At 46.3% G+C, this 20,860-nt stretch overlaps 1 protein-coding gene across 14 annotated transcripts in view; it reads right to left on the reverse strand.

Annotated features, from left to right (window-relative positions):
- LOC119953761 (guanine nucleotide-binding protein G(I)/G(S)/G(O) subunit gamma-7-like) overlaps positions 1–20,860 on the reverse strand; it is a 256,723-nt gene that overhangs the window by 45,752 nt on the left and 190,111 nt on the right. For 8 of the 14 annotated variants that reach the window (XM_038778372.1, XM_038778371.1, XM_038778370.1 and 5 more), the window contains one exon: positions 19,452–19,578. The exons of the other annotated variants lie outside the window; for them this stretch is intronic. The gene's annotated coding sequence lies outside the window, so the exon portion shown is untranslated. The remainder of the gene's footprint in view (positions 1–19,451; positions 19,579–20,860) is intronic. 14 annotated transcript variants of the gene reach the window in all.

The raw sequence follows: 20,860 nt of genomic DNA on the forward strand, positions 1-20,860 counted from the left end.
CGGGGCTTAAGTTCAAGAATCAAGGCTGACATTCAACTGTAAGACTGAGGGAGTGCTGCACTCTTGGAGGTGCACTGTGATGAGATGTTTAACCACGGACCCATCTGAGGTTGTGAAAGGTTCCATGGTATTATCTTGAAGAGTAGGGGAGTTAATTCTAATGTCCTGGCTAATATTTATCCCTCGATCAACATCACAAATAAATTTTCTGATCATTACTGTTTTCTGGGAGTGTGCCGAGTTCAAGCTAGAAATTACTTTACTAATTACAAATTAGTACCAATATTAATTACAGTGACTACATTGCAAAAAGTACTTCAATGGCTTTAAAGCACTTTGAGACTTTTGGTTGTGTTAAAAAGCATGATATAAATGGAAGTCTTTCTTTCTTAGAATCTCTTCCAAAACAGAAGAAAAATTGAACATCAAGCTGAAAGGGAGACAGAATGACTGGGCTCGCAGGGCAGTGAGTGAAAGCAAGATCGAAAGCAGTGCATGGGAAAGTGGAAGTAAATGTGCAGTGTGTTCCAGAGATTAGACAGAGTATCACAATTAAAAGAGCAGTCAACAATGACAGACAGAAGACAGCATGGAATAAGGTGGTGCCAGAGAATTGGAGTGAATGTTCAAATAGAGAAAATCCTTTACATAGGTTGGAACAAAGACAGGAAGAAATTTGAAAATAATAAAAAGAAATTTATTAGGACATAATGAATCAATTGAGTTTCACATGGGTGGAGATTTTTGAAGTGCAGACCTTAGCTGAAAATATGGTTCAATTTTTCGTTAACGGGGTCAGTAAAACAATAAGTTCTTGTGGTATTTTACAGAGCAGATACGTCATTATAAATGAATTTAGAGCTTGCACTCTGATGACACAATTCCCTCAAAGGAATGGCAAACCCAAATTATAGGTCGACTAATTTGAATTCTAATATTGAAATTAAAGTCAAAATATCTCAATGGCACAGCTATAGCGCCAGTCTCCACCTGGATTACATGCACTGCCCCTTGACTTTACAAAATAACATGAGAATTAAATACAATTTAGTATCTGAACTACAACTAAAGTCGCCTGAAAATGAATATCATCTAAACAATTTGATACCCTTCTTTGTTGCAGTAATAACATGATTAAGAAGAACAGACATCCCCAGTGGCTCAATGAGCTTATCAAGTGATTCACTGAAGCCTCATTTGTATTGTGACCTTAAAGTAAACTGGTTGCTTTCTAATGTGCAGCTAGTCTTTGCTGCATTGTAAAGGGCTGCTTCTGACATGCACAGAATACATGTGAAATAAATGCCAGTTAGCACACATCGATAGACTCATGGTGTTGCATCATGATACGGCTGTTTGCGGTGTGGGGTCTGCAGTTTTGTCAACTGAACAAAAGGAAAACAGTTCGAGTTGTATAAATCATTAAGTTCCAAATTTAAAACAGCAGTACTTGCTAATTTGGCACAATAATGGCATTAGTGCATCTTGAGGAAAACTAATGGTGCTTATGTTCTCACCGTCTGTTCAGTATTACTTGTTGGATGTGTGCTTGGCTGGACATTGCATGAAAACCAAACTGGGGTCAGCCCTAACACCAACATTCACCACCATGACACACAAATGGGTTATGACTGCTTGGAGAGGTGGTGAAGGACAGATAATGGCTAAATAATCCATTTGGCAGTCAAAGACTTCAGAAGGGATGGGAAAAAGTTCCAATAAAATGTTAGAATTTGGACAAAAATTAATGTTCTACTTGTACACTTCCATTGCATAGCCTTGCCAGCCAGAGCATACAAGGGAAATTGCATGCACTGCAACATTTTTTATTCATTTCAATATTTTCCACCATTACAACAGTAACTGCACTCCAAAAGTACTTCACTGATTCTGTAGTGGTTTGAAACGTAGTCAGATTGAAACTTTGGGCAAGATCTGGCTATTCACATGGGCAGGGTCTTTCCGGTCCCACCGGCGGTGCACCCCCACGTAGGCTTTGTGGCAGCATGGGATGGATATCAATGGGAAATCCCTTTAACAGCGGCGAGATGAGAAGATCACGATGCCGACCAATGGCAGGTCGCCTCCCGCCCCCGGGAAACATGCTGCAGGGAGGCCAGAGAATCTTAAATAGGTGGCAAATCACAGACAGCAAACATTTCCCAACACAGCTTCTGAAGGATGATGCTCCGCACCAAGAATGTAAAAACTAAAAATTTATTCCATAATATCAGACTCACTATAGATGCACACATTTGTATGTTAACTCCAGACAATGACTATAAACACAATCACACTGCACCTTTTATTGATTCCGGAGTAAAAGCCAGTTGAAATAGTAACATGAAGGACAGTTATTTAGGCAAGGAATTGGAAAACACTGGTGCAAGGAACAGGGAGTCAAATGTCTTGGCAAGGGAAGGGAAAAGGGAGCATATTTGCATCAACAATGAGGAAGGGCATGTGATAATGATGCCGGCGGCAGAAGGAGGTGCGGAGATTGTGGTGGCATTAGATGCGGAGAAGGCCTTTGATCGGGTTGAGTGGGGGTACTTGTGGGAGGTGTTAGAGAGGTTTGGGTTTGGGGAGGGGTTTATTAAATGGGTGAGGTTGTTGTACGAGGCCCCGATGGCGAGTGTAGCGACAAATGGGAGGAGGTCCGAGTACTTCAGGCTCTACCGTGGGACGAGGCAGGGGTGCCCCCTGTCCCCCTTGCTTTTTGCGTTGGCAATTGAGCCTCTGGCCATGGCGCTAAGGGAGTCGGGGAGGTGGAGAGGTCTGGTGCGGGGTGGGGAGGAGCACCGAGTGTCACTTTATGCAGATGACTTGTTGCTGTATGTAGCAGACCCGGTGGGGGGAATGCCGGAGGTGATGGAGATTCTTGCTGAGTTTAGGAGTTTCTCGGGCTACAAGTTGAACCTGGGTAAGAGCGAGCTGTTTGTTGTACACCCGGGTGATCAGGAGGAGGAGATTGGTAGGCTCCCGCTAAAAAGGGCAGTGAGGAGTTTTAGGTACCTGGGGGTTCAGGTGGCTAGGAATTGGGGGACTTTGCATATGCTTAATTTTACTAGGTTGTTGGAGCAGATGGAGGAGGAGTTTAAAAGGTGGGACATGCTGCCGCTGGCGGGTAGAGTACAGTCCGTTAAAATGACGGTGCTCCCGAGGTTTTTGTTTTTGTTCCAGTGCCTCCCCATTTTTATTCCGAGGGCCTTTTTTAGGGGGGTGAACAGCAGCATCATGGGATTTGTTTGGGCGCACGGGACTCCGAGGGTGAGGAGGGTCTTTTTGGAGCGGGGCAGGGATAGAGGGGAGCTGGCGCTGCCCAACCTCTCTGGGTATTATTGGGTGGCTAATGTCTCGATGGTACGCAAGTGGGTAATGGATGGGGAGGGGACAGCATGGAAACGGGTGGAGATGGCATCCTGTGGAGGCACGAGCCTGAAGTCACTGGTAACGGCGCCGTTGCCGCTCCCTCCAACGAGGTACACTACGAGTCCGGTGGTGGCGGCTACCCTCAAGATTTGGGGGCAGTGGAGGCGACACATGGGGGAAGTGGGGGGCTCGGTGGAGGCCCCGCTGCGGGGGAAACACCGGTTTGTCCCAGGGAACATTGATGGCGGGTTCCTGGTGTGGCACAGGGTGGGCATAACGAAGTTGGGAGACCTGTTCATTGACGGGAGGTTTGCGAGCCTGGGTGAGCTGGAGGAGAAGTTTGAGTTCCCCCCAGGGAATATGTTCAGGTACCTTCAGGTCAAGGCGTTTGCCAGGCGGCAGGTGGAGGGGTTCCCTTTGCTGCCCCCGCGGGGGGTAAGGGATAGGGTGCTTTCGGGGGTGTGGGTCGCGGATGTGAAGGTGTCTGACATCTACCAGGTGATGCAGGAGGTGGAGGAGGTGTCGGTAGAGGAGCTGAAGGCTAAGTGGGAAGTGGAGCTGGGGGAGCAGATTGAGGAGGGGACATGGGCGAACGCCCTGGAGAGGGTGAACTCCTCCTCTTCATGTGCGAGGCTTAGCCTCATCCAGTTCAAAGTACTGCACAGGGCTCATATGTCCGGGACGAGGATGAGCAGATTTTTTGGGGGTGAGGACAGGTGCATTAGGTGTTCGGGGAGCCCAGAGAACCATGCCCATATGTTTTGGGCATGCCCGGCACTGGGGGAATTCTGGCAGGGGGTGGCGAGGACGGTGTCGAGGGTGGTAGGGTCCAGGGTCAAGCCAAGCTGGGGATTCGCGATATTGGGGTTGGGGTGGAGCCGGGAGTGCAGGAGGCGAAAGAGGCCGGTGTTTTGGCCTTTGCGACCCTAGTAGCCCGGCGGAGGATCTTGTTGCAATGGAAAGATGAGAGACCCCCAAGCGTGGAGACTTGGATCAATGACATGGCGGGATTCATTAAACTGGAGAAGGTCAAATTCGCCCTGAGGGGGTCGGTACAAGGGTTCTTTAGGCGGTGGCAGCATTTCCTCGACTTTCTGGCTCAACGATAGGGAACTAGGTCAGCAGCAGCAGCAACCGGGGGGGTTCAGGGGTGGGCATTGTTTATGTTAATTTAATTTATTTTGTTGTTCATTGGGTTTGGGGGGTGGTGGGGGGTTCGTGATATGCGTTGTTACGGGTCCGGGGGGTGTTTATTATTGTTATTATTGTTCTGTTGTTATACATTTTTCAAAAATTTCAATAAAAAATTTAAAAAAAACAATGAGGAAAGCAAGAACGTATGTCAAAATCCTATCAATGTAACTTTAATGAATATAACATAGAACAAGAATGTTGGAAATCAATAGCAGGATAATTAGTATCTTTTAAATGGCATGCAGCAGGTTCTGAACATTAAGTACTCTCTTTCAAATTCTGATCAACATTGTGTTTCTAAAGTTTTTTACTTCTATTTTTGCTTTCTAGCTTTTGTGACGTTCATCTTAGCTGATTACTATGATTTGTAGTTTCCCACTGAGAGATGGTCACAGAATTAATATTATGCTATATTAGATGAAACACTGTACAATTTTGATGGCCCAGAAACACGTAAAGCAATTGATATTTGACCTAGAAATATAGAAACCTATTTCCTCTGAAAGCAGTAACATTCTCCAGAATATGACTCCACAGGTGACAACTCTCCACTATCCCTCTGCCAACACTCATCCTCTAGGCTCATGTAATTTGATTTTTTTGCCCAGGACCGAACTTTATCAACCGGCCATCCTTCAGGACCCACGCTGCTGACCTTCACGACCCACGCCGGCCGACCTTCGGGACCCACCATTTTCTGTTACCTTTAATGTGGCAGGTTAGCCAGCTTAGTCCTCATGATCTCACTCCAATCGGGTTCACAGGAGGAAAGGGGAATGCACATATTGGGTGCGGAGTTCAGCCAGTTCCTTTGCGCTGACTTCATCTTTGTGAGGTCAGAAAATCCAACTTGCACATGTAGGTTGTTGTGAAGGGCAAATGCAACAAAACGCTCATTTTACTCACCTCCGGATATTCCTTGGAGATGCTGCTCCAGAACACTGACAGCCGCAGAAGTTCAGTTTCTTCACTTGGAGTAATCTGCATGGTAATAATTGATTCTGGGGTCTCAAACTCACCTCTTCTCCCAAAATCTGAAACATCTCCTCTGGAAAGTAGCGACAAAAACTGTTGATCAACGCAACCAGATGTGATTGAATAAGGCTTGCCAGTCCATTGACAGTTCCCTTACTAACATGGTTTTCTTCGATGTGTCGTAGCATTTTGGGGAACATGTAGTAGTTTTAGCTTTGCACTCACAATTACCAAACGTTCGATGACCTTTGGAAAGCATCGATTTCTTCACAGTGTTGAAAACAGCCATCATGCAAAAAGAAAATGCCATTTACCCTCTGGAAAATCTTCAAAAGTAAACATGAACTGGATATTAATCATGAGGCATCAGATTTTCGAGTAGGGGGTCAGTACAGGGCTATTGAGGCCATTTGTGCCAGTCCAACTGCTCAGGTCATGTAAAATGGAACAGATACTGAATCCCGGGCCTTAGAGGCTGTAAGGTTTCTTCCTGCCAAGATGGTACTTTTACTTAGTAGGAAACACAGCTTTCAGCAGAAAGCATGTTAAGTGCAAATGCAAACCCACAATATTTTAGCCATCACAGGTATTATTGTGCAGAATAAGCACAGTCCTACTTACTGTCCTAAACTTCTAAGTATTTATGTTTTGTGTTGCATTGTTTGGTTCCTCATCAAAAAGAACTGAATATTCATTTTACCGGGAAATAAGTTGGGACTTATCTATAAATTCAATAAATAGGCATATTATTATACAGTCAAAATACCTGGAGGGCAGAGATGATTGTGGAATGAAAATAAAGCTAGTCACTGCCTATCTAAAATCTCTCTCAGGCACGCGATTGTCTTTCGGTTCACATTCCAGCTTTCACCTCAATGAGGTTTCTGCAACTAATACTTACCAACTTTCATGAGTCACCATCCGAACAGCTTACAAGTTTAAGGGAGAACAGGATTTTTTTGCAGTGGGTGCAACATTGAAATTAATTACAATGTAAATGATTAACACTGAATATATAATTTAGTTTTTCTTTTGAATTTGCTTCTACCTGGTAAAGGAGGTTGGGAAGGTAGATAAGAGTGCGGTCGCTATTTGCTTGTTTTTCTCATTTCTCACTCAAATATTTTCCTTCGGGAAGCACGGTGGCACAGTGGTTAGCATTGCTGTCTCACGGCACCAAGGTCCCAGGTTTGATCCCAGCTCTGGGTCACTGTCCATGTGGAGATTGCACATTCTCTCCGTGTTTGTGTGGGCTTCGCTCCCACAACACAAAGATGTGTAGGGTAGGTGGACTGGCCACGCTAAATTGCCCCTTAATTGGAAAAAATGAATTGGGTGCTCTAAAGTTATTTTTAAAAAATGTATATATATTTTCCTTCAACCCTAAGGGTGCAACAATATATGCTGGGATAAAATTTACTCTTATGGAAGGCATGGAAGATGGGCTGGAAAACTATGCTGAATACATATGGATGGGTCTGGTCACTTTGCAATGAAGCATACTTTTCTGGCAGCTGTTTCAGACAAGCCCAGTGCTGGCCCCAAAAATAAGACCAGCCATAGCTTATTTAATTATAATGTATTTTAATTATGTTTAACATGACTTTCCAATTGCTCAGGTGAGAATTGAGATGGATATTCCCTGTGCCCATCTGAAGTTTTCATTTAAAAAAATGTTGCAGCACATTTGTAATACAAGACTTTCTTTAAAAAAACAAAATCACAACAAAAAGTTCTCTTAAAAGTACACCGTTTGCTAAAATCTAAAATGCAACACCTCTACCAATCCACTTGCCAACTAATCATCAATTAGTTGTGCGGTCCAAAGATGTGCGGATTAGGTGGATTGGCCATGCTAAATTGCCCGTGGTGTCCAAAAAAGTAAGATTAAGAGGGGGGGGTTGTTGAGTTACGGGTATAGGGTGGATACGTGGGTTTGAGTAGGGTGATCATTGCTCGGCACAACATCGAGGGCCGAAGGGCCTGTTCTGTGCTGTACTGTTCTATGTTCTAATTGTTCCCTTTACAATTGGCATTCTTCTTTCCTGATGAGTGCAAGATGAAAATCTTTGACAGCATGTCTCTTTTCTGCAGCAAATACCCAAGTTCTGCACTTTCATCTAAAATGGTCAACTATTGTCTATTTGCTCACCAGAAAACCAGTTATAGTTAAAGTATTTAATCAGACTTCAGCAGAACAGGAAGAACAGAAAGAAAGACAAACAAGGTGCTCATACAAGGTGCTAACCTTCTAGAGTGTGCATCAGGTTAAGAATTCTGAAAAGAAACGTACACCATTGCACTCCTCCTAATAAATGAACTTCTTGGACATTTGCTTCAACCCACTATTTTCTAGAAAATGCTAACACACAGCAAAACGTCAATGCCCTTTACTGGCATGCAGCAGTCTTTTAACAACTGCTACCTCAATGCCCTTCTCCCTGACCAACATTTATTGTTAGGAAAGTGTTAATGTTCCCTAGTGCTCAAGTTGGAATTGGGGTTTTAATTGTTTAATAAACTACACTTATTGTTTAATAGACTGCACCAAATATAAAGGAGATACAGGTGGTATTGTGGTGTTGGAGAAGTGATTGCTGATCACAAACTTGAAGTCAAAGAATCAGGGCCTGCTTTCAAGTTCTTATTATAGAGTTACCATTGCAGCTTAATAACGGTAACAGAGGATGATTAGCTTGTGAGTAAAAACGATTGAAAACTAAGATTTCTTTGACCGAAAAACTGTGGGCACAATCTAATGGAAAGGTTGAGAAGTCTCATTTGTGGCGGGTTTTACAAGGATTTTCCGGCTGAGTTCCCCACTGCTATCTAACCACACTTAAGTCACTTTTTGGGCCCTAGGTAGTTTCTCACCAGTGTAGCCCACAGTTAGAATTATTTTCATCGGGCAGCACGGTGGCACAGTGGTTAGTATTGCTGCCTACGGCGCTGAGGACCCGGGTTCCAATCCCGGCCCTGGGTCACTGTCCATGTGGAGTTTGCACATTCTCCCCGTGTCTGCGTGGGTTTTGCCCCCACAACCCAAAAGATGTGCAGGATAGGTGGATTGGCCACACTACATTGCCCCTAAAAAATTGGAAAAAATAATTGGGTACTCTAAATATATTTTTAAAAAAAGAATTATTTTCATCACTGGGCTTTCTGGCCAAACTGGCTCCTCAGATCAGGCCTCCCCCCCCCCCCCCCCCCCCCCCCTCAAAGTGAGGACACCCCGCTATGTGGTCCCTGGGGCTCCCCCTCTACAGCTCCCCCCCCTCCCCATGCTCCCTTACAGGCTCCCCCTTCCAGGACACCCACACATCACCTCTCAACCTCCTAGAGGCCTGTTCTTACATGCCCTGCCTCCCCTCATACCACCCTCCACCCTCCTTTCATGGGCATGACTCCCCCTCAGGCCCTGACCCGTGCACTGTCACCCTGGCAGTGCTTCTGCCAGCTTGGCAGTACCACCCAGGCACCATGGCAGTGCCAGGGTGGCAGTACAAAGGTGCCAGCCTGGGAGTGCCAAGGTGCCCATGTTGCAGGGAGAGGGTCAAATGGCCACCCTGTTCTGTCCCTGACCGCCCAGAGGCCTCCAATGGCCTGAGAACACCTTTTGGGTGCCCTTCCGCCTGGTCCACGTATGTGATGACCAGTACTGAACTGAGCCCAGCTAGGGCCTCCCGTATGCCGGGAAGCCGGTAGATCCTGGGTGAGTAGGCCTTAGTAGGTTTAAAACCCACTTAAGCGAGCACGGTTTGGTCACACCTATTATGAGCGGGATCCAGATTTTGCAAGGTGTACTGTCTACTGGGAAGCCAGTGGGAGGCTTTCCCCGCCATCGATGCAGTTGGCAGTTTGCGCCCTGTATTCTGAATTCTAACCTTGAAGAGTGATTTAGAGTAACTTGGAAAACAAGTGGTTGACTCCAAGTGTAGTGTGTCACTGTTTTTAAAAAATAAATTTAGAGTACCCAGTTCATTTTTTCTAATTAAGGGGCAATTTAGCATGGCCAATTCACTTAGCCTGTACAGCTTTGGGTTGTGGGGGTGAAACCCACGCAAACACAAGGAGAATGTGCAAACTCCACACGGAAAGTGACCAGAACCGGGATTGAACCAGGGACCATGGCACCTAGCTATTCCTCAATCAGACCGGTGTTCAAACTATTGGACGGCGCTAAAGTTACAAATATGGAATGTCTTCTGGTTTTGACGGGAATTAAATTTGCAGAAAGACACACCCTGCAGAACAAATGTCAGAGGCTCTGAAAAAAAATTCCAAGGCAGACATTCCTTCCTGGCAGCATTCATGACACAAATGAGCCAATTGGCAATAAGACAGGCTAATGGAAGACACTGTGTTAATAAGATGGCAATATGATCCAGAAACAGGCTGCAAGCATCACCAGGAAAGAAGGTTTAGAACTACAAATAACAAGTACAAATATAGCAGGAGGAATGAATTGGGAGATTTCAACAGAAAAATTAACCCCAGCAATACCCAGGGTGTGGTCAATTGGTGTTGATTCAAAATTCCATTATGCAAAAAACTATCCTAAGCGTCTTTTGGTGTTAGGGTGTTTGAAACCGCACAGGAGACAGAAGACACCGAAGCAGAAGATTTCAACCAAAGAGAAGACAAATCGAGACCAAAGTCCCATAGCGAATGTATTTAGTTGTGCGTCTCTCGGTGCTCGCAGCACCGAGAAACACATTAGCTATTCAACGCGACTCGCGTTATACAAGGGACCTCATTGGGGAATGCCCCGATTTGTACAATTGGGAGCTCCGCTCACCGGAACTCTCCAGTGCAGTGAGAGATCTGAACTCCATTTTAAAATCACGTCCCGGTCTCCGAGGCCCCCGCCCACCCAGCCCGAATCCACTAAGGGAGGGTCCCCCTATGCAAGGCACCCCAGTCTGATCGCATGCAAAAAATGCTAGTTTGGCAGGGGCATGATGGCACTGCCTGGTGCCAGTGTGCCCAGGTGGCACCAGTACCATGGACAGCACAGTAGCAGTGGTTAGCACTGTTACTTCACAGCGCCAGGGAACCAGGTTCGATTCCCGGCTTAGCTCACTGTCTGTGCGGAGTCTGCATTTTCTCCCCGTGTCTGCGTTGGTTTCCTCCAGGCGCTCCGGAGTTCCTCCCACAAGTCCCAAGAGATGCGCTTGTAAGGTGAATTGGACATTCTGAATTCTACCTCTGTGTACGTGAACAGGCTGTGGCCAATAGGGGATTTTCACAGTAACTTCATTACAGTGTTAATATAAGCCTTCTTGTGACACTAATAAAGATTACTATTGTGGTACCAAAGGTTTTGCAGCTGGGGGCCTCTGATCCCCTGTAGACCCTCACAAGTGCTTTTCCATCTGGTCCCCGTTGAAGGGGACCAGTGCTGAACAGCACTCGCCTGAGGTTTCCAAGGTGAAGGGGAAGAATCCCAAAGTCTCAGGTACCTCGGGAATCTGCACATTAGAGTGAGACGTACTTTCTCACTCTAATATGCAGATTTGCCAAAAAGTGATCACGCGAGTGGTTGCGAGCCGGGAGATCCCTTTCTCGGTCACTCTGCACCGTGGCGAGCTCCTTTTCTGGTGCAGCGTGCCATTGGATCACGCCCATTGTCTTAGTAACGAGACGTTTCAATGCGGAGATGAAGGTGCTGGCTACAGGGTCCTTTAAATGTGCCATATTAGACAGCAGATGTACATCTACAGTATGTGGAATAGACATGTTACTTAGATTAAGTGAGAAAGATCGGAACAAGGTTAATGAATTTGGAAGTTCCAACGGCAGCCTGGTGGTGCAGTGGTTAGCATTGCTGCCTCACGGAGCTGAGGACCCGATTTCAATCCTGGCCCTGGGTCAATGTCCCTGTGGAGTTTGCATATTCTCCCCGTTTCAGCGAGGGTGTCACCCCCACAACCCAAAAAAATGTTCAGGATAGGTGAATGGCCCCTTAATTGGGGAAAAAGGAATTGGGTACTCTAAATTTATATTAAAAAAGGGGAATTTGGAAGTTCCGCGAATTTCAGATTTGGGGATGAAAATGCTCAGATTTGGGATGAAAAAAGTAGTGATTCCTTATAAAATCGCCAGAAGGAATAATTTTTACTAGGACCCATATCATATCCAGGGAAATACCTTTATTATTTAGCAGACCATCGATGAAGAAAGTACACCTGAAACGATAGGGCCATCATATTTGGAAAAACTGTAGACTTCCAATTTACACAGTCTGGACACTATCGTATCCATAAGACCATAAGATATAAGCAGAGCTCTTCACAGACTGCATGGTTCGGTTGGAGCAGCAGTTGGATGCACTTAGGAGCATGCAGGTGGCGGAAAGCGTCATATCTAGAAGTTATGTAAATGTGGTCACACCCAAGGTGCAGGCAGGGAGGGTCAAGGCGCAGAAGGGCAATAGTCATAGGGGACTCTACAGTCAGGGGCACAGATAGGCGCTTCTGTGGATGTGAAAGAGACTCCAGGGTGGTATGTTTCCTCCCTGGTGCCAGGGTTCAGGATGTCTCAGAACGGGTAGCAGGCATCCTGAAGGGGGAGGGCAAACAGGCAGAGATCATTGTACATATTGGTACTAACGACCATAGGCAGGAAGGGGCATGAAGTCCTGCAGCAGGAGTTCAGGGAGCTATGCAGAAAGTAAAAAGACAGGACCTCTAGGGTTGTAATCTCGGGATTACTCTCTGGGTCACGTGTCAGTAAGGCTATAAATAGGAAGATAGAGCAGCTAAACACGTGGCTAAACAGCTGGTGTAGGAGGGAGGTATTCCGTTTTCTGGACCACTGGGAGCTCTTCCAGGGCAGGTGTGAACTGCATAAGAAGGACGGGTTGCATCTAAACTGTAGAGACATAAATAACCTGGCCGCGAGGTTTGCTAGTGTCACACGGCGGGAGGGTTTAAACTAGTGTGGCCGGGGGGGGGGGGGGCTAGTACCGGATCAATAGGTTAGTAGGTGAAAGCATTGATGGAGAACTAGGGAATAGGGCCAGTCTGGCTCGGAGGAAGAGCAGACGGGGAGATGTTGCTGAAAACAGCGGGTCTGGTGGCCTGAAGTGCACATGTTTTAATGCAAGTAGTATTACGGGTAAGGAACATAGAACGATACAGCGCAGTACAGGCCCTTCGGCCCACGATGTTGCACCGACATGGGAAGTCAAAAACTAAAGGCCATCTAACCTACACTATGCCATTATCATCCATATGCTTATCCAATAAACTTTTAAATGCCCTCAATGTTGGCGAGTTCACTACTGTTGCAGGTAGGGCATTCCACGGCCTCACCACTCTTTGCGTTAAAAACCTACCTCTGACGTCTGTCCTATATCTATTACCCCTCAATTTAAGGCTATGTCCCCTCGTGCTAGCCACCTCCATCCGCGGGAGAAGGCTCTCACTGTCCACCCTATCTAACCCTCTGATCATTTTGTATGCCTCTATTAAGTCACCTCTTAACCTTCTTCTCTCTAACGAGAACAACCTCAAGTCCATCAGCCTTTCCTCATAAGAATTTCCCTCCATACCAGGCAACATCCTGGTAAATCTCCTCTGCACCCGTTCCAAAGCTTCCACGTCCTTCCTATAATGAGGCGACCAGAACTGTACGCAATACTCCAAATGCGGCCGTACCAGAGTTTTGTATAGCTGCAACATGACCTCATGGCTCCGGAACTCAATCCCTCTACCAATAAAGGCCAACACACCATAGGCCTTCTTCACAACCCTATCAACCTGGGTGGCAACTTTCAGGGATCTATGTACATGGACACCGAGATCCCTCTGTTCATCCACACTGCCAAGAATTTTACCATTAGCCAAATATTCCGCATTCCTGTTTTTCTTTCCAAAGTGAATCACCTCACACTTCTCTACATTAAACTCCATTTGCCACCTCTCAGCCCAGCTCTGCAGCTTATCTATGTCCCTCTGTAACCTGCAACATCCTTCCACACTGTCTACAACTCCACCGACTTTAGTGTCGTCTGCAAATTTACTCACCCAACCTTCTGTGCCCTCCTCTAGGTCATTTATAAAAATGACAAACAGCAACGGCCCCAGAACAGATCCTTGTGGTACGCCACTCGTAACTGAACTCCATTCTGAACATTTGCCATCAACCACCACCCTCTGTCTTCTTTCAACTAGCCAATTTCTGATCCACATCTCTAAATCACCCTCAATTCCCAGCCTCCGTATTTTCTGCAATAGCCGACCGTGGGGAACCTTATCAAACGCTTTACTGAAATCCATATACACCACATCAACTGCTCTACCCTCGTCTACCCGTTCAGTCACCTTCTCAAAGAACTCGATAAGGTTTGTGAGGCATGACCTACCCTTCACAAAACCATGCTGACTATCCCTAATCATATTATTCCTATCTAGATGATTATAAATCGTATCTCTTATAATCCTCTCCAAGACTTTACCCACAACAGACGTGAGGCTCACCGGCCTATAGTTACCGGGGTTATCTCTACTCCCCTTCTTGAACAAAGGGACCACATTTGCTACCCTCCAGTCCTCTGGCACTATTCCTGTAGCCAATGATGACATAAAAATTAAAGCCAAAGGCTCAGCAATCTCTTCCCTGGCTTCCCAGAGAATCCTAGGATAAATCCCATCAGGCCCCTGGGACTTATCTATTTTCACCTTGTCCAGAATTGCCAACACTTCTTCCCTACGCACCTCAATGCCATCTATTCTAATAGCCTGGGTCTCAGCATTCTCCTCCACAACATTATCTTTTTCCTGAGTGAATACTGACGAAAAGTATTCATTTAGTATCTCGCTTATCTCCTCAGCCTCCACACACAACTTCCCACCACTGTCCTTGACTGGCCCTACTCTTACCCTAGTCATTCTTTTATTCCTGACATACCTATAGAAAGCTTTTGGGTTTTCCTTGATCCTACCTGCCAAAGACTTCTCATGTCCCCTCCTTGCTCGTCTTAGCTCTCTCTTTAGATCCTTCCTCGCTTCCTTGTAACTATCAAGCGCCCCAACTGAAACTTCACGCCTCATCTTCACATAGGCCTCCTTCTTCCTCAACAAGAGATTCCACTTCTTTGGTAACCCACGGTTCCCTCGCTCTACCCCTTCCTCCCTGCCTGACTGGTACGTACTTATCAAGAACACGCAATAGCTGTTCCTTGAACAAGCTCCACATATCCAGTGTGCCCAACCCTTGCAGCTTACTTCTCCAACCTACACATCCTAAGTCATGTCTAATGGCATCATAATTGCCCTTCCCCCAGCTATAACTCTTGCCCTGCGGGGTATACTTATCCCTTTCCATCACTAACGTAAAGGTCACCGAATTGTGGTCACTGTTTCCAAAGTGCTCACCTACCTCCAGATCCAACACCTGGCCTGGTTCATTACCCAAAACCAAATCCAATGTGGCCTCGCCTCTTGTTGGCCTGTCAACATATTGTGTCAGGAAACCCTCCTGCACACATTGTACAAAGAACGACTCATCGAATGTACTCGAACTATATATTTTCCAGTCAATATTTGGAAAGTTAAAGTCTCCCATAACAACTACCCTGTTACTTTCGCTCTTTTCCAGAATCATCTTTGCCATCCTTTCCTCTACATCCCTAGAACTATTAGGGGGCCTATAGAAAACTCCCAACAGGGTGACCTCTCCTTTCCTGTTTCTAACCTCAGCCCATACTACCTCGGAAGAAGAGTCCCCATCTAGCATCCTTTCCGCCACCGTAATACTGTCCTTGACTAGCAGCGCCACACCTCCCCCTCTTTTGCCCCCTTCTCTGAGCTTACTAAAACACCTAAACCCCGGAACCTGCAACAACCATTCCTGTCCCTGCTCTATCCATGTCTCTGAAATGGCCACAACATCGAAGTCCCAGGTACCAACCCATGCTGCCAGTTCCCCTACCTTATTTCGTATACTCCTGGCATTGAAGTAGACACACTTCAAACCACCTACCCGAACACTGGCACCCTCCTGTGAAGTCAAATCTGTGCTCCTGACCTCTATACTCTCAATCTCCCGTACCCCAAAACTACAATCCAGGTTCCCATGCCCCTGCTGAATTAGTTTAAACCCCCCCAAAGAGCACTAACTTAGAGCTTGGATTAGTACTTGGAACTATGATGTTGTTGCCATTACAGAGACTTGGTTGAGGGAAGGACAGGATTGGCAGCTAAATATTCCAGGATTTAGATGTTTCAGGCGGGACAGAGGGGGATGTAAAAGGGGTGGAGGAGTTGCGCTATTGGTTAGGGAGAATATCACAGCTGCACTACGGGAGGACACCTCAGAGGGCAGCGAGGATATATCGGTAGAGATCAGGAATAATAAGGGTGCAGTCACAATATTGGGGGTTTACTACAGGTCTCCCAACATCCAGCGGGTGATAGAGTAGAAGATAGGTAGACAGATTTTGGAAAGGAGTAAAAACAACAGGGTTGTTGTGATGGGAGACAACGTCCCCAATATTGACTGGGACTCACTTCTAGTTCTAGGGGCTTGGACGGGGCAGAGTTTGTAAGGAGCATCCAGGAGGGCTTATTAAAACAATATGTAGATAGTCCAACTAGGGAAGGGGCTGTACTGGACCTGGTATTGGGGAATGAGCCCGGCCAGGTGGTAGAAGTTTCAGTAGGGGAGCATTTCGGGAACAGTGACCACAATTCAGTTAGTTTTAAAGTGCTGGTGGACAAGGATAAGAGTGGTCCGAGGATGAAGGTGCTAAATTGGGGGAAGGCTAATTATAACAATATTAGGCAGGAACTGAAGAACCTAGATTGGGGGCGGATGTTTGAGGGTAAATCAACATCTGACATGTGGGAGACTTTCAAATGTCAGTTGAAAGGAATTAGGACTGGCATGTTCCTGTGCGGAAGAAGGACAGATACGGCAAATTTCAGGAACCTTGGATAATGAGAGATATTGTAGACTTCGTCAAAAAGAAAAAGGAGGCATTTGCCAGGGCTAGGAGGCTGGGAACAGGCGAAGCCTGTGTGGAATATAAGGAAAGTAGGAAGGAACTTAAGCAAGGAGTCAGGAGGGGGAAAAGGGGTCATGAAAAATCATTGGCAAATCGAGTTAAGGAAAATCCCAAGGCTTTTTACACGTATGTAAAAAGCAAGAGGGTAGCCAGGGAAAGGGCTGGCCCACTGAAGAATAGGCAAGGGAATCTATGTGTGGAGCCAGAGGAAATGGGCGAGTTACTAAATGAATACTTTGCATCAGTATTCACCAAAGAGGAGTTGGTGGATGTTGAGTCAGGAGAAGGGTGTGTAGATAGCCTGGGCCACATTGAGTCCCAAAAAGACGAGGTGTTGGGCGTCTTGAAAAATATTAAGGTAGATAAGTCCCCAGGGCCTGATGGGATCTACCCCAGAATACTGAAGGAGGCTAGAGAGGAATTGCTGAGGCCTTGAAAGAAATCTTTGGATCCTCACGGTCTTCAGGTGATGTTGTTCCTTTGTTTCAGAAGGGTAGCAAGGATAATCCAGGGAACTACAGGCCGGTGAGCCTTATGTCTGTGGTAGGGAAATTACTGGAGAGAATTCTTCGAGACAGGATCTACTCCCATTTGGAAGCAAATGGACATATTAGCGAGATGCAGCATGTTTTGTGAAGGGGAGGTCGTGTCTCACTAACTTTATAGAATTTTTTGAAGAGGTCACAAAGATGATTGATGCAGGTAGGGCATGTTGTATAAATGGACTTCAGTGAGGCCTTTGACAAGATCCCTCATGGCAGATTGGTACAAAAGGTGAAGTCACACGGGATCACGGGTGAGCTGGCAATATGGATACAGAACTGGCTAGGTCATAGAAGGTAGAGTAGCAATGGAAGGGTGCTTTTCTGATTGGAGGGCTGTGACTAGTGGTGTTCCGCAGGGATCAGTGCTGGGACCTTTGCTGTTCATAGCATATATAAATGATTTGGAGGAAAATGTAACTGGTCTGATCAGTAAGTTTGCAGATGATACAAAGTTTGGTGGAACTGCGGATCGCGATGAGGACTGTCAGAGGATACAGCAGGATTTAGATTGTTTGGACACTTGGGCGGAGAGATGGCAGATAGATTTAATCCGGACAAATGTGAGGTAATGCATTTTGGAAGGTCTAATGAAGGTAGGGAATATACAGTGAATGTACAGGTCCATAGGTCGCTGAAAGGGGCAACACAGGTGGAGAAGGTGGTCAAGAAGGGATACGGCATGCTTGCCTTCATTGGCCGGGGCATTGAGTATAAGAATTGGCAAGTCATGTTGCAGCTGTATAGAACCTTAGTTAGGCCACACTTGGAGTATAGTGTTCAATTCTGGTCGCCACACTACCAGAAGGATGTGGAGGCTTTAGAGAGGGTGCAGAAGAGATTTACCAGGACATTGCTTGGTATGGAGGGCATTAGCTCTGAGGAGCGGTTGAATAAACTCGGTTTGTTCTCACTGGAACAACGGAGGTTGAGGGACGACCTGATAGAGGTCTGCAAAATTATGAGGGGCATAGATAGAGTGGATAGTCAGAGGCTTTTTCCCCAGGGTAGAGGTGTCAATTACTAGGGGGCATAGATTTAAGGTGCAAGGGCAAGGTTTAGAGGAGATGTATGAGGCAAGTTTTTTTTTACACAAAAGGTAGTGGGTGCCTGGAACTCGCTGCCAGAGGAGGTGGTGGAAGCAGGACGATAATGACATTTAAGGGGCATCTTGACAAATACATGAGGGATACATAAAGGATGGGAATAGAGGGATACGGACCCAGGAAGTGTAGAAGATTTTAGTTTAGACGGGCAGCATGGTTGGCACAGGCTTGGAGGGCCGAAGGGCCTGTACCTGTGCTTTTCTTTGTTCTTTGTTCAGAATTAGGCCACTTGGGCCATCGAGTCTGCTCCGCCATTCGATCTTGGCTGATATGTTCCTCATTCCAATAACCCCATATCCCCTTTATTAATCAAGAACTACCCTTATTAATCAAGAACACCAGATTTGTGCTTGAGGTGCTGTTACCTACAGGGCTACAGACCAAAAGCTGGAAGGTGGAATCAGACAGACTAGTTCTTTCTTAGAACTTAAGAACTAGGAGCAGAAGCAGACAATTTAACCGCTCGAGCCTGCTCCATCGTTCAATACAATCGTGGCTGATCTCATCATGGCCTCAACTCCATCGTCCTGCCTGTTCTCAGTAACCCTTCAACCCATTATTAATTAACATCTGTCTAACTCCTCCTTAAATTTACTCACTGTCTCAGCATCCACCGCTCTCTTGGATAACGAATTCTCCCTTTGGGAGAAGTAGTTTCTCCCCATCTCGGTTTTAAATTTGCTACCCCTTATCCTGAGACTATGACTTCTTGTTCCTGTTAATAAATCCAAATTTTTCTTGTAAAGAAATTAAGGTAGTACTGTTAGCATCAGAGAACAGGGGCTGGATTCTCCGATTTTGAGACTGTGTCCGGAGCATGTGTCTAGTTGTTTGACAAAAAAGTTGGCGCTGCCCCCGCACCAATGCTCCGTCCTGTGGGGGGATAGCAACCGCGCCACGTAAAACCTCCGGTGTTCCTGACAGAAACCGGGAGAATTGCCGGGTCCGTGGCTGCGCATGTGCAACATGGCATTGGCCACATGCGGACCTGACCCCCCTGTAACCCCCTCGTTAGTCCACCACAGCCCCCGCTGAAGCCCCGCCCCCCCCCCCCAATCAGCCAGCAGAACAGCTCCCCCACCCGACTGTGGTGGCGCTGCTCACAGTCAGCAGCCGCCATGAGAGGTTGACAAAACCTCAGACCACAAGTAATCCATGCCGTCGGGGTGACGGCCCACCGGGGGCGGAGTATCTGGGGAGGGCCTTCAGGTGATGTCCTGAGGCCATCCCAACGGCGTGCAGAGTACTCACCGATGACGCTGTTTTGGAGGGGGCAGTGCACCCGAAAACAGGCACTGTCCTCGATTTCAGAGTCAAAAGGGATTCTCCGCCAAATGCAATTTCAGCGCCGGCAATCGGAGAATCCTGCCCCAGGAGTCTAGAAAACAAAAAGTTGATTGTGTTAAATTGGATCGACAATTTGCCCACCTGTCTTCAGAAAGATAAAAATTTTTGCAGTATTATCACTGGGCGGCACAGTGGTTGGCACTGCTGCCTCACAGGGCCAGGGGCCTGGGTTCTACTTCTCCAACCTCAGGTAACTGTCTGTGTGGAATTTGCACATTCACCCCCGTCTGCGTGGGTTTCCTCCGGGTGTTCCGGTTCCCTCCACCAGTCCAAAATGTGCAGGTTAAGTGGAATGCCTATGCAGGAATAGGACAGGGGGTTGGGGCTAGGTAGGGTGGTTTTTCAAAGTGTCGGCACAGACTTGATGGGCGGAATGGCCTTCTTCTGCACTGTAGGGATTCTATGAGGAAAACACCTTGCATCTCTCTAGGAGGGCCAAATCGCAGAAATTGACAGGGCATCTGAAGAGACATAGTCATTCTGATTAACCAGATGAAACTATTTGTCCCAAAGGACAAATGCCAGTTTAAAAAAAATAAATTTAGATTACCCAATTCAGTTTTCCAATTAAGGGGCAATTTAGCGTGGCCAATTCACCTACCCTGCACATTTTATGGATGTGGGGGCAAAACCCACGCAAACACTGGGAGAATGTGCAAATTCCACACGGACAGTAACCCAAGGCCAGGATTGAACCTGGGATCTCAGCGCCGTGAGGCAGCAGTGCTAACCACTGTACCACTGTGCTGTCCTGGACAAATGCCAGGTTGGCACTTCCCAGAAGGGGCCAATCAGTAGAAGGTTGCAACTATCATTGGCAGAGCACAAAAGACCACTGGGAAATATAAAAATTGTTTGGATGTACAAAATAAAGACGAGGTTAGGACCATGGATTGGGAACATGAAGTACAAAAATGGAGAGCACAGAAATGGTTTCAGTTCGGACAATAAGTCTGGCAGTGAACATGCCCAGAGGAAGAGATCAAGAACTGTTGAAAGAACATAACCGGAACGGGGGATCACGCAGTAAAAGTCCGGAACAAGATATAAGACATGATAGCTTACTAAGGTCAAGAAATATGATACAGGTCAAGAAAGCTACATGGAGCAGAAGCCCATATGATTGAGAGGTCTTTTTTTTTTAATAAATGCTTTTTATTGGATTTTTGAACAAAGTATATTTGTCATATGTACACTGGATACGATATATTATATAGAAGAGAAGGGCACACACACATAAATCACAAAGGGAGAGGGAAAAAGAAAAAAACAGTAACACCACGAGAGGTACAAAATCAAATAATGTAACTGGT

This window comes from Scyliorhinus canicula, chromosome 18 (assembly GCF_902713615.1).
Source record: "Scyliorhinus canicula chromosome 18, sScyCan1.1, whole genome shotgun sequence".
In the NCBI taxonomy this organism is placed as follows: Eukaryota; Metazoa; Chordata; class Chondrichthyes; order Carcharhiniformes; family Scyliorhinidae; genus Scyliorhinus; species Scyliorhinus canicula.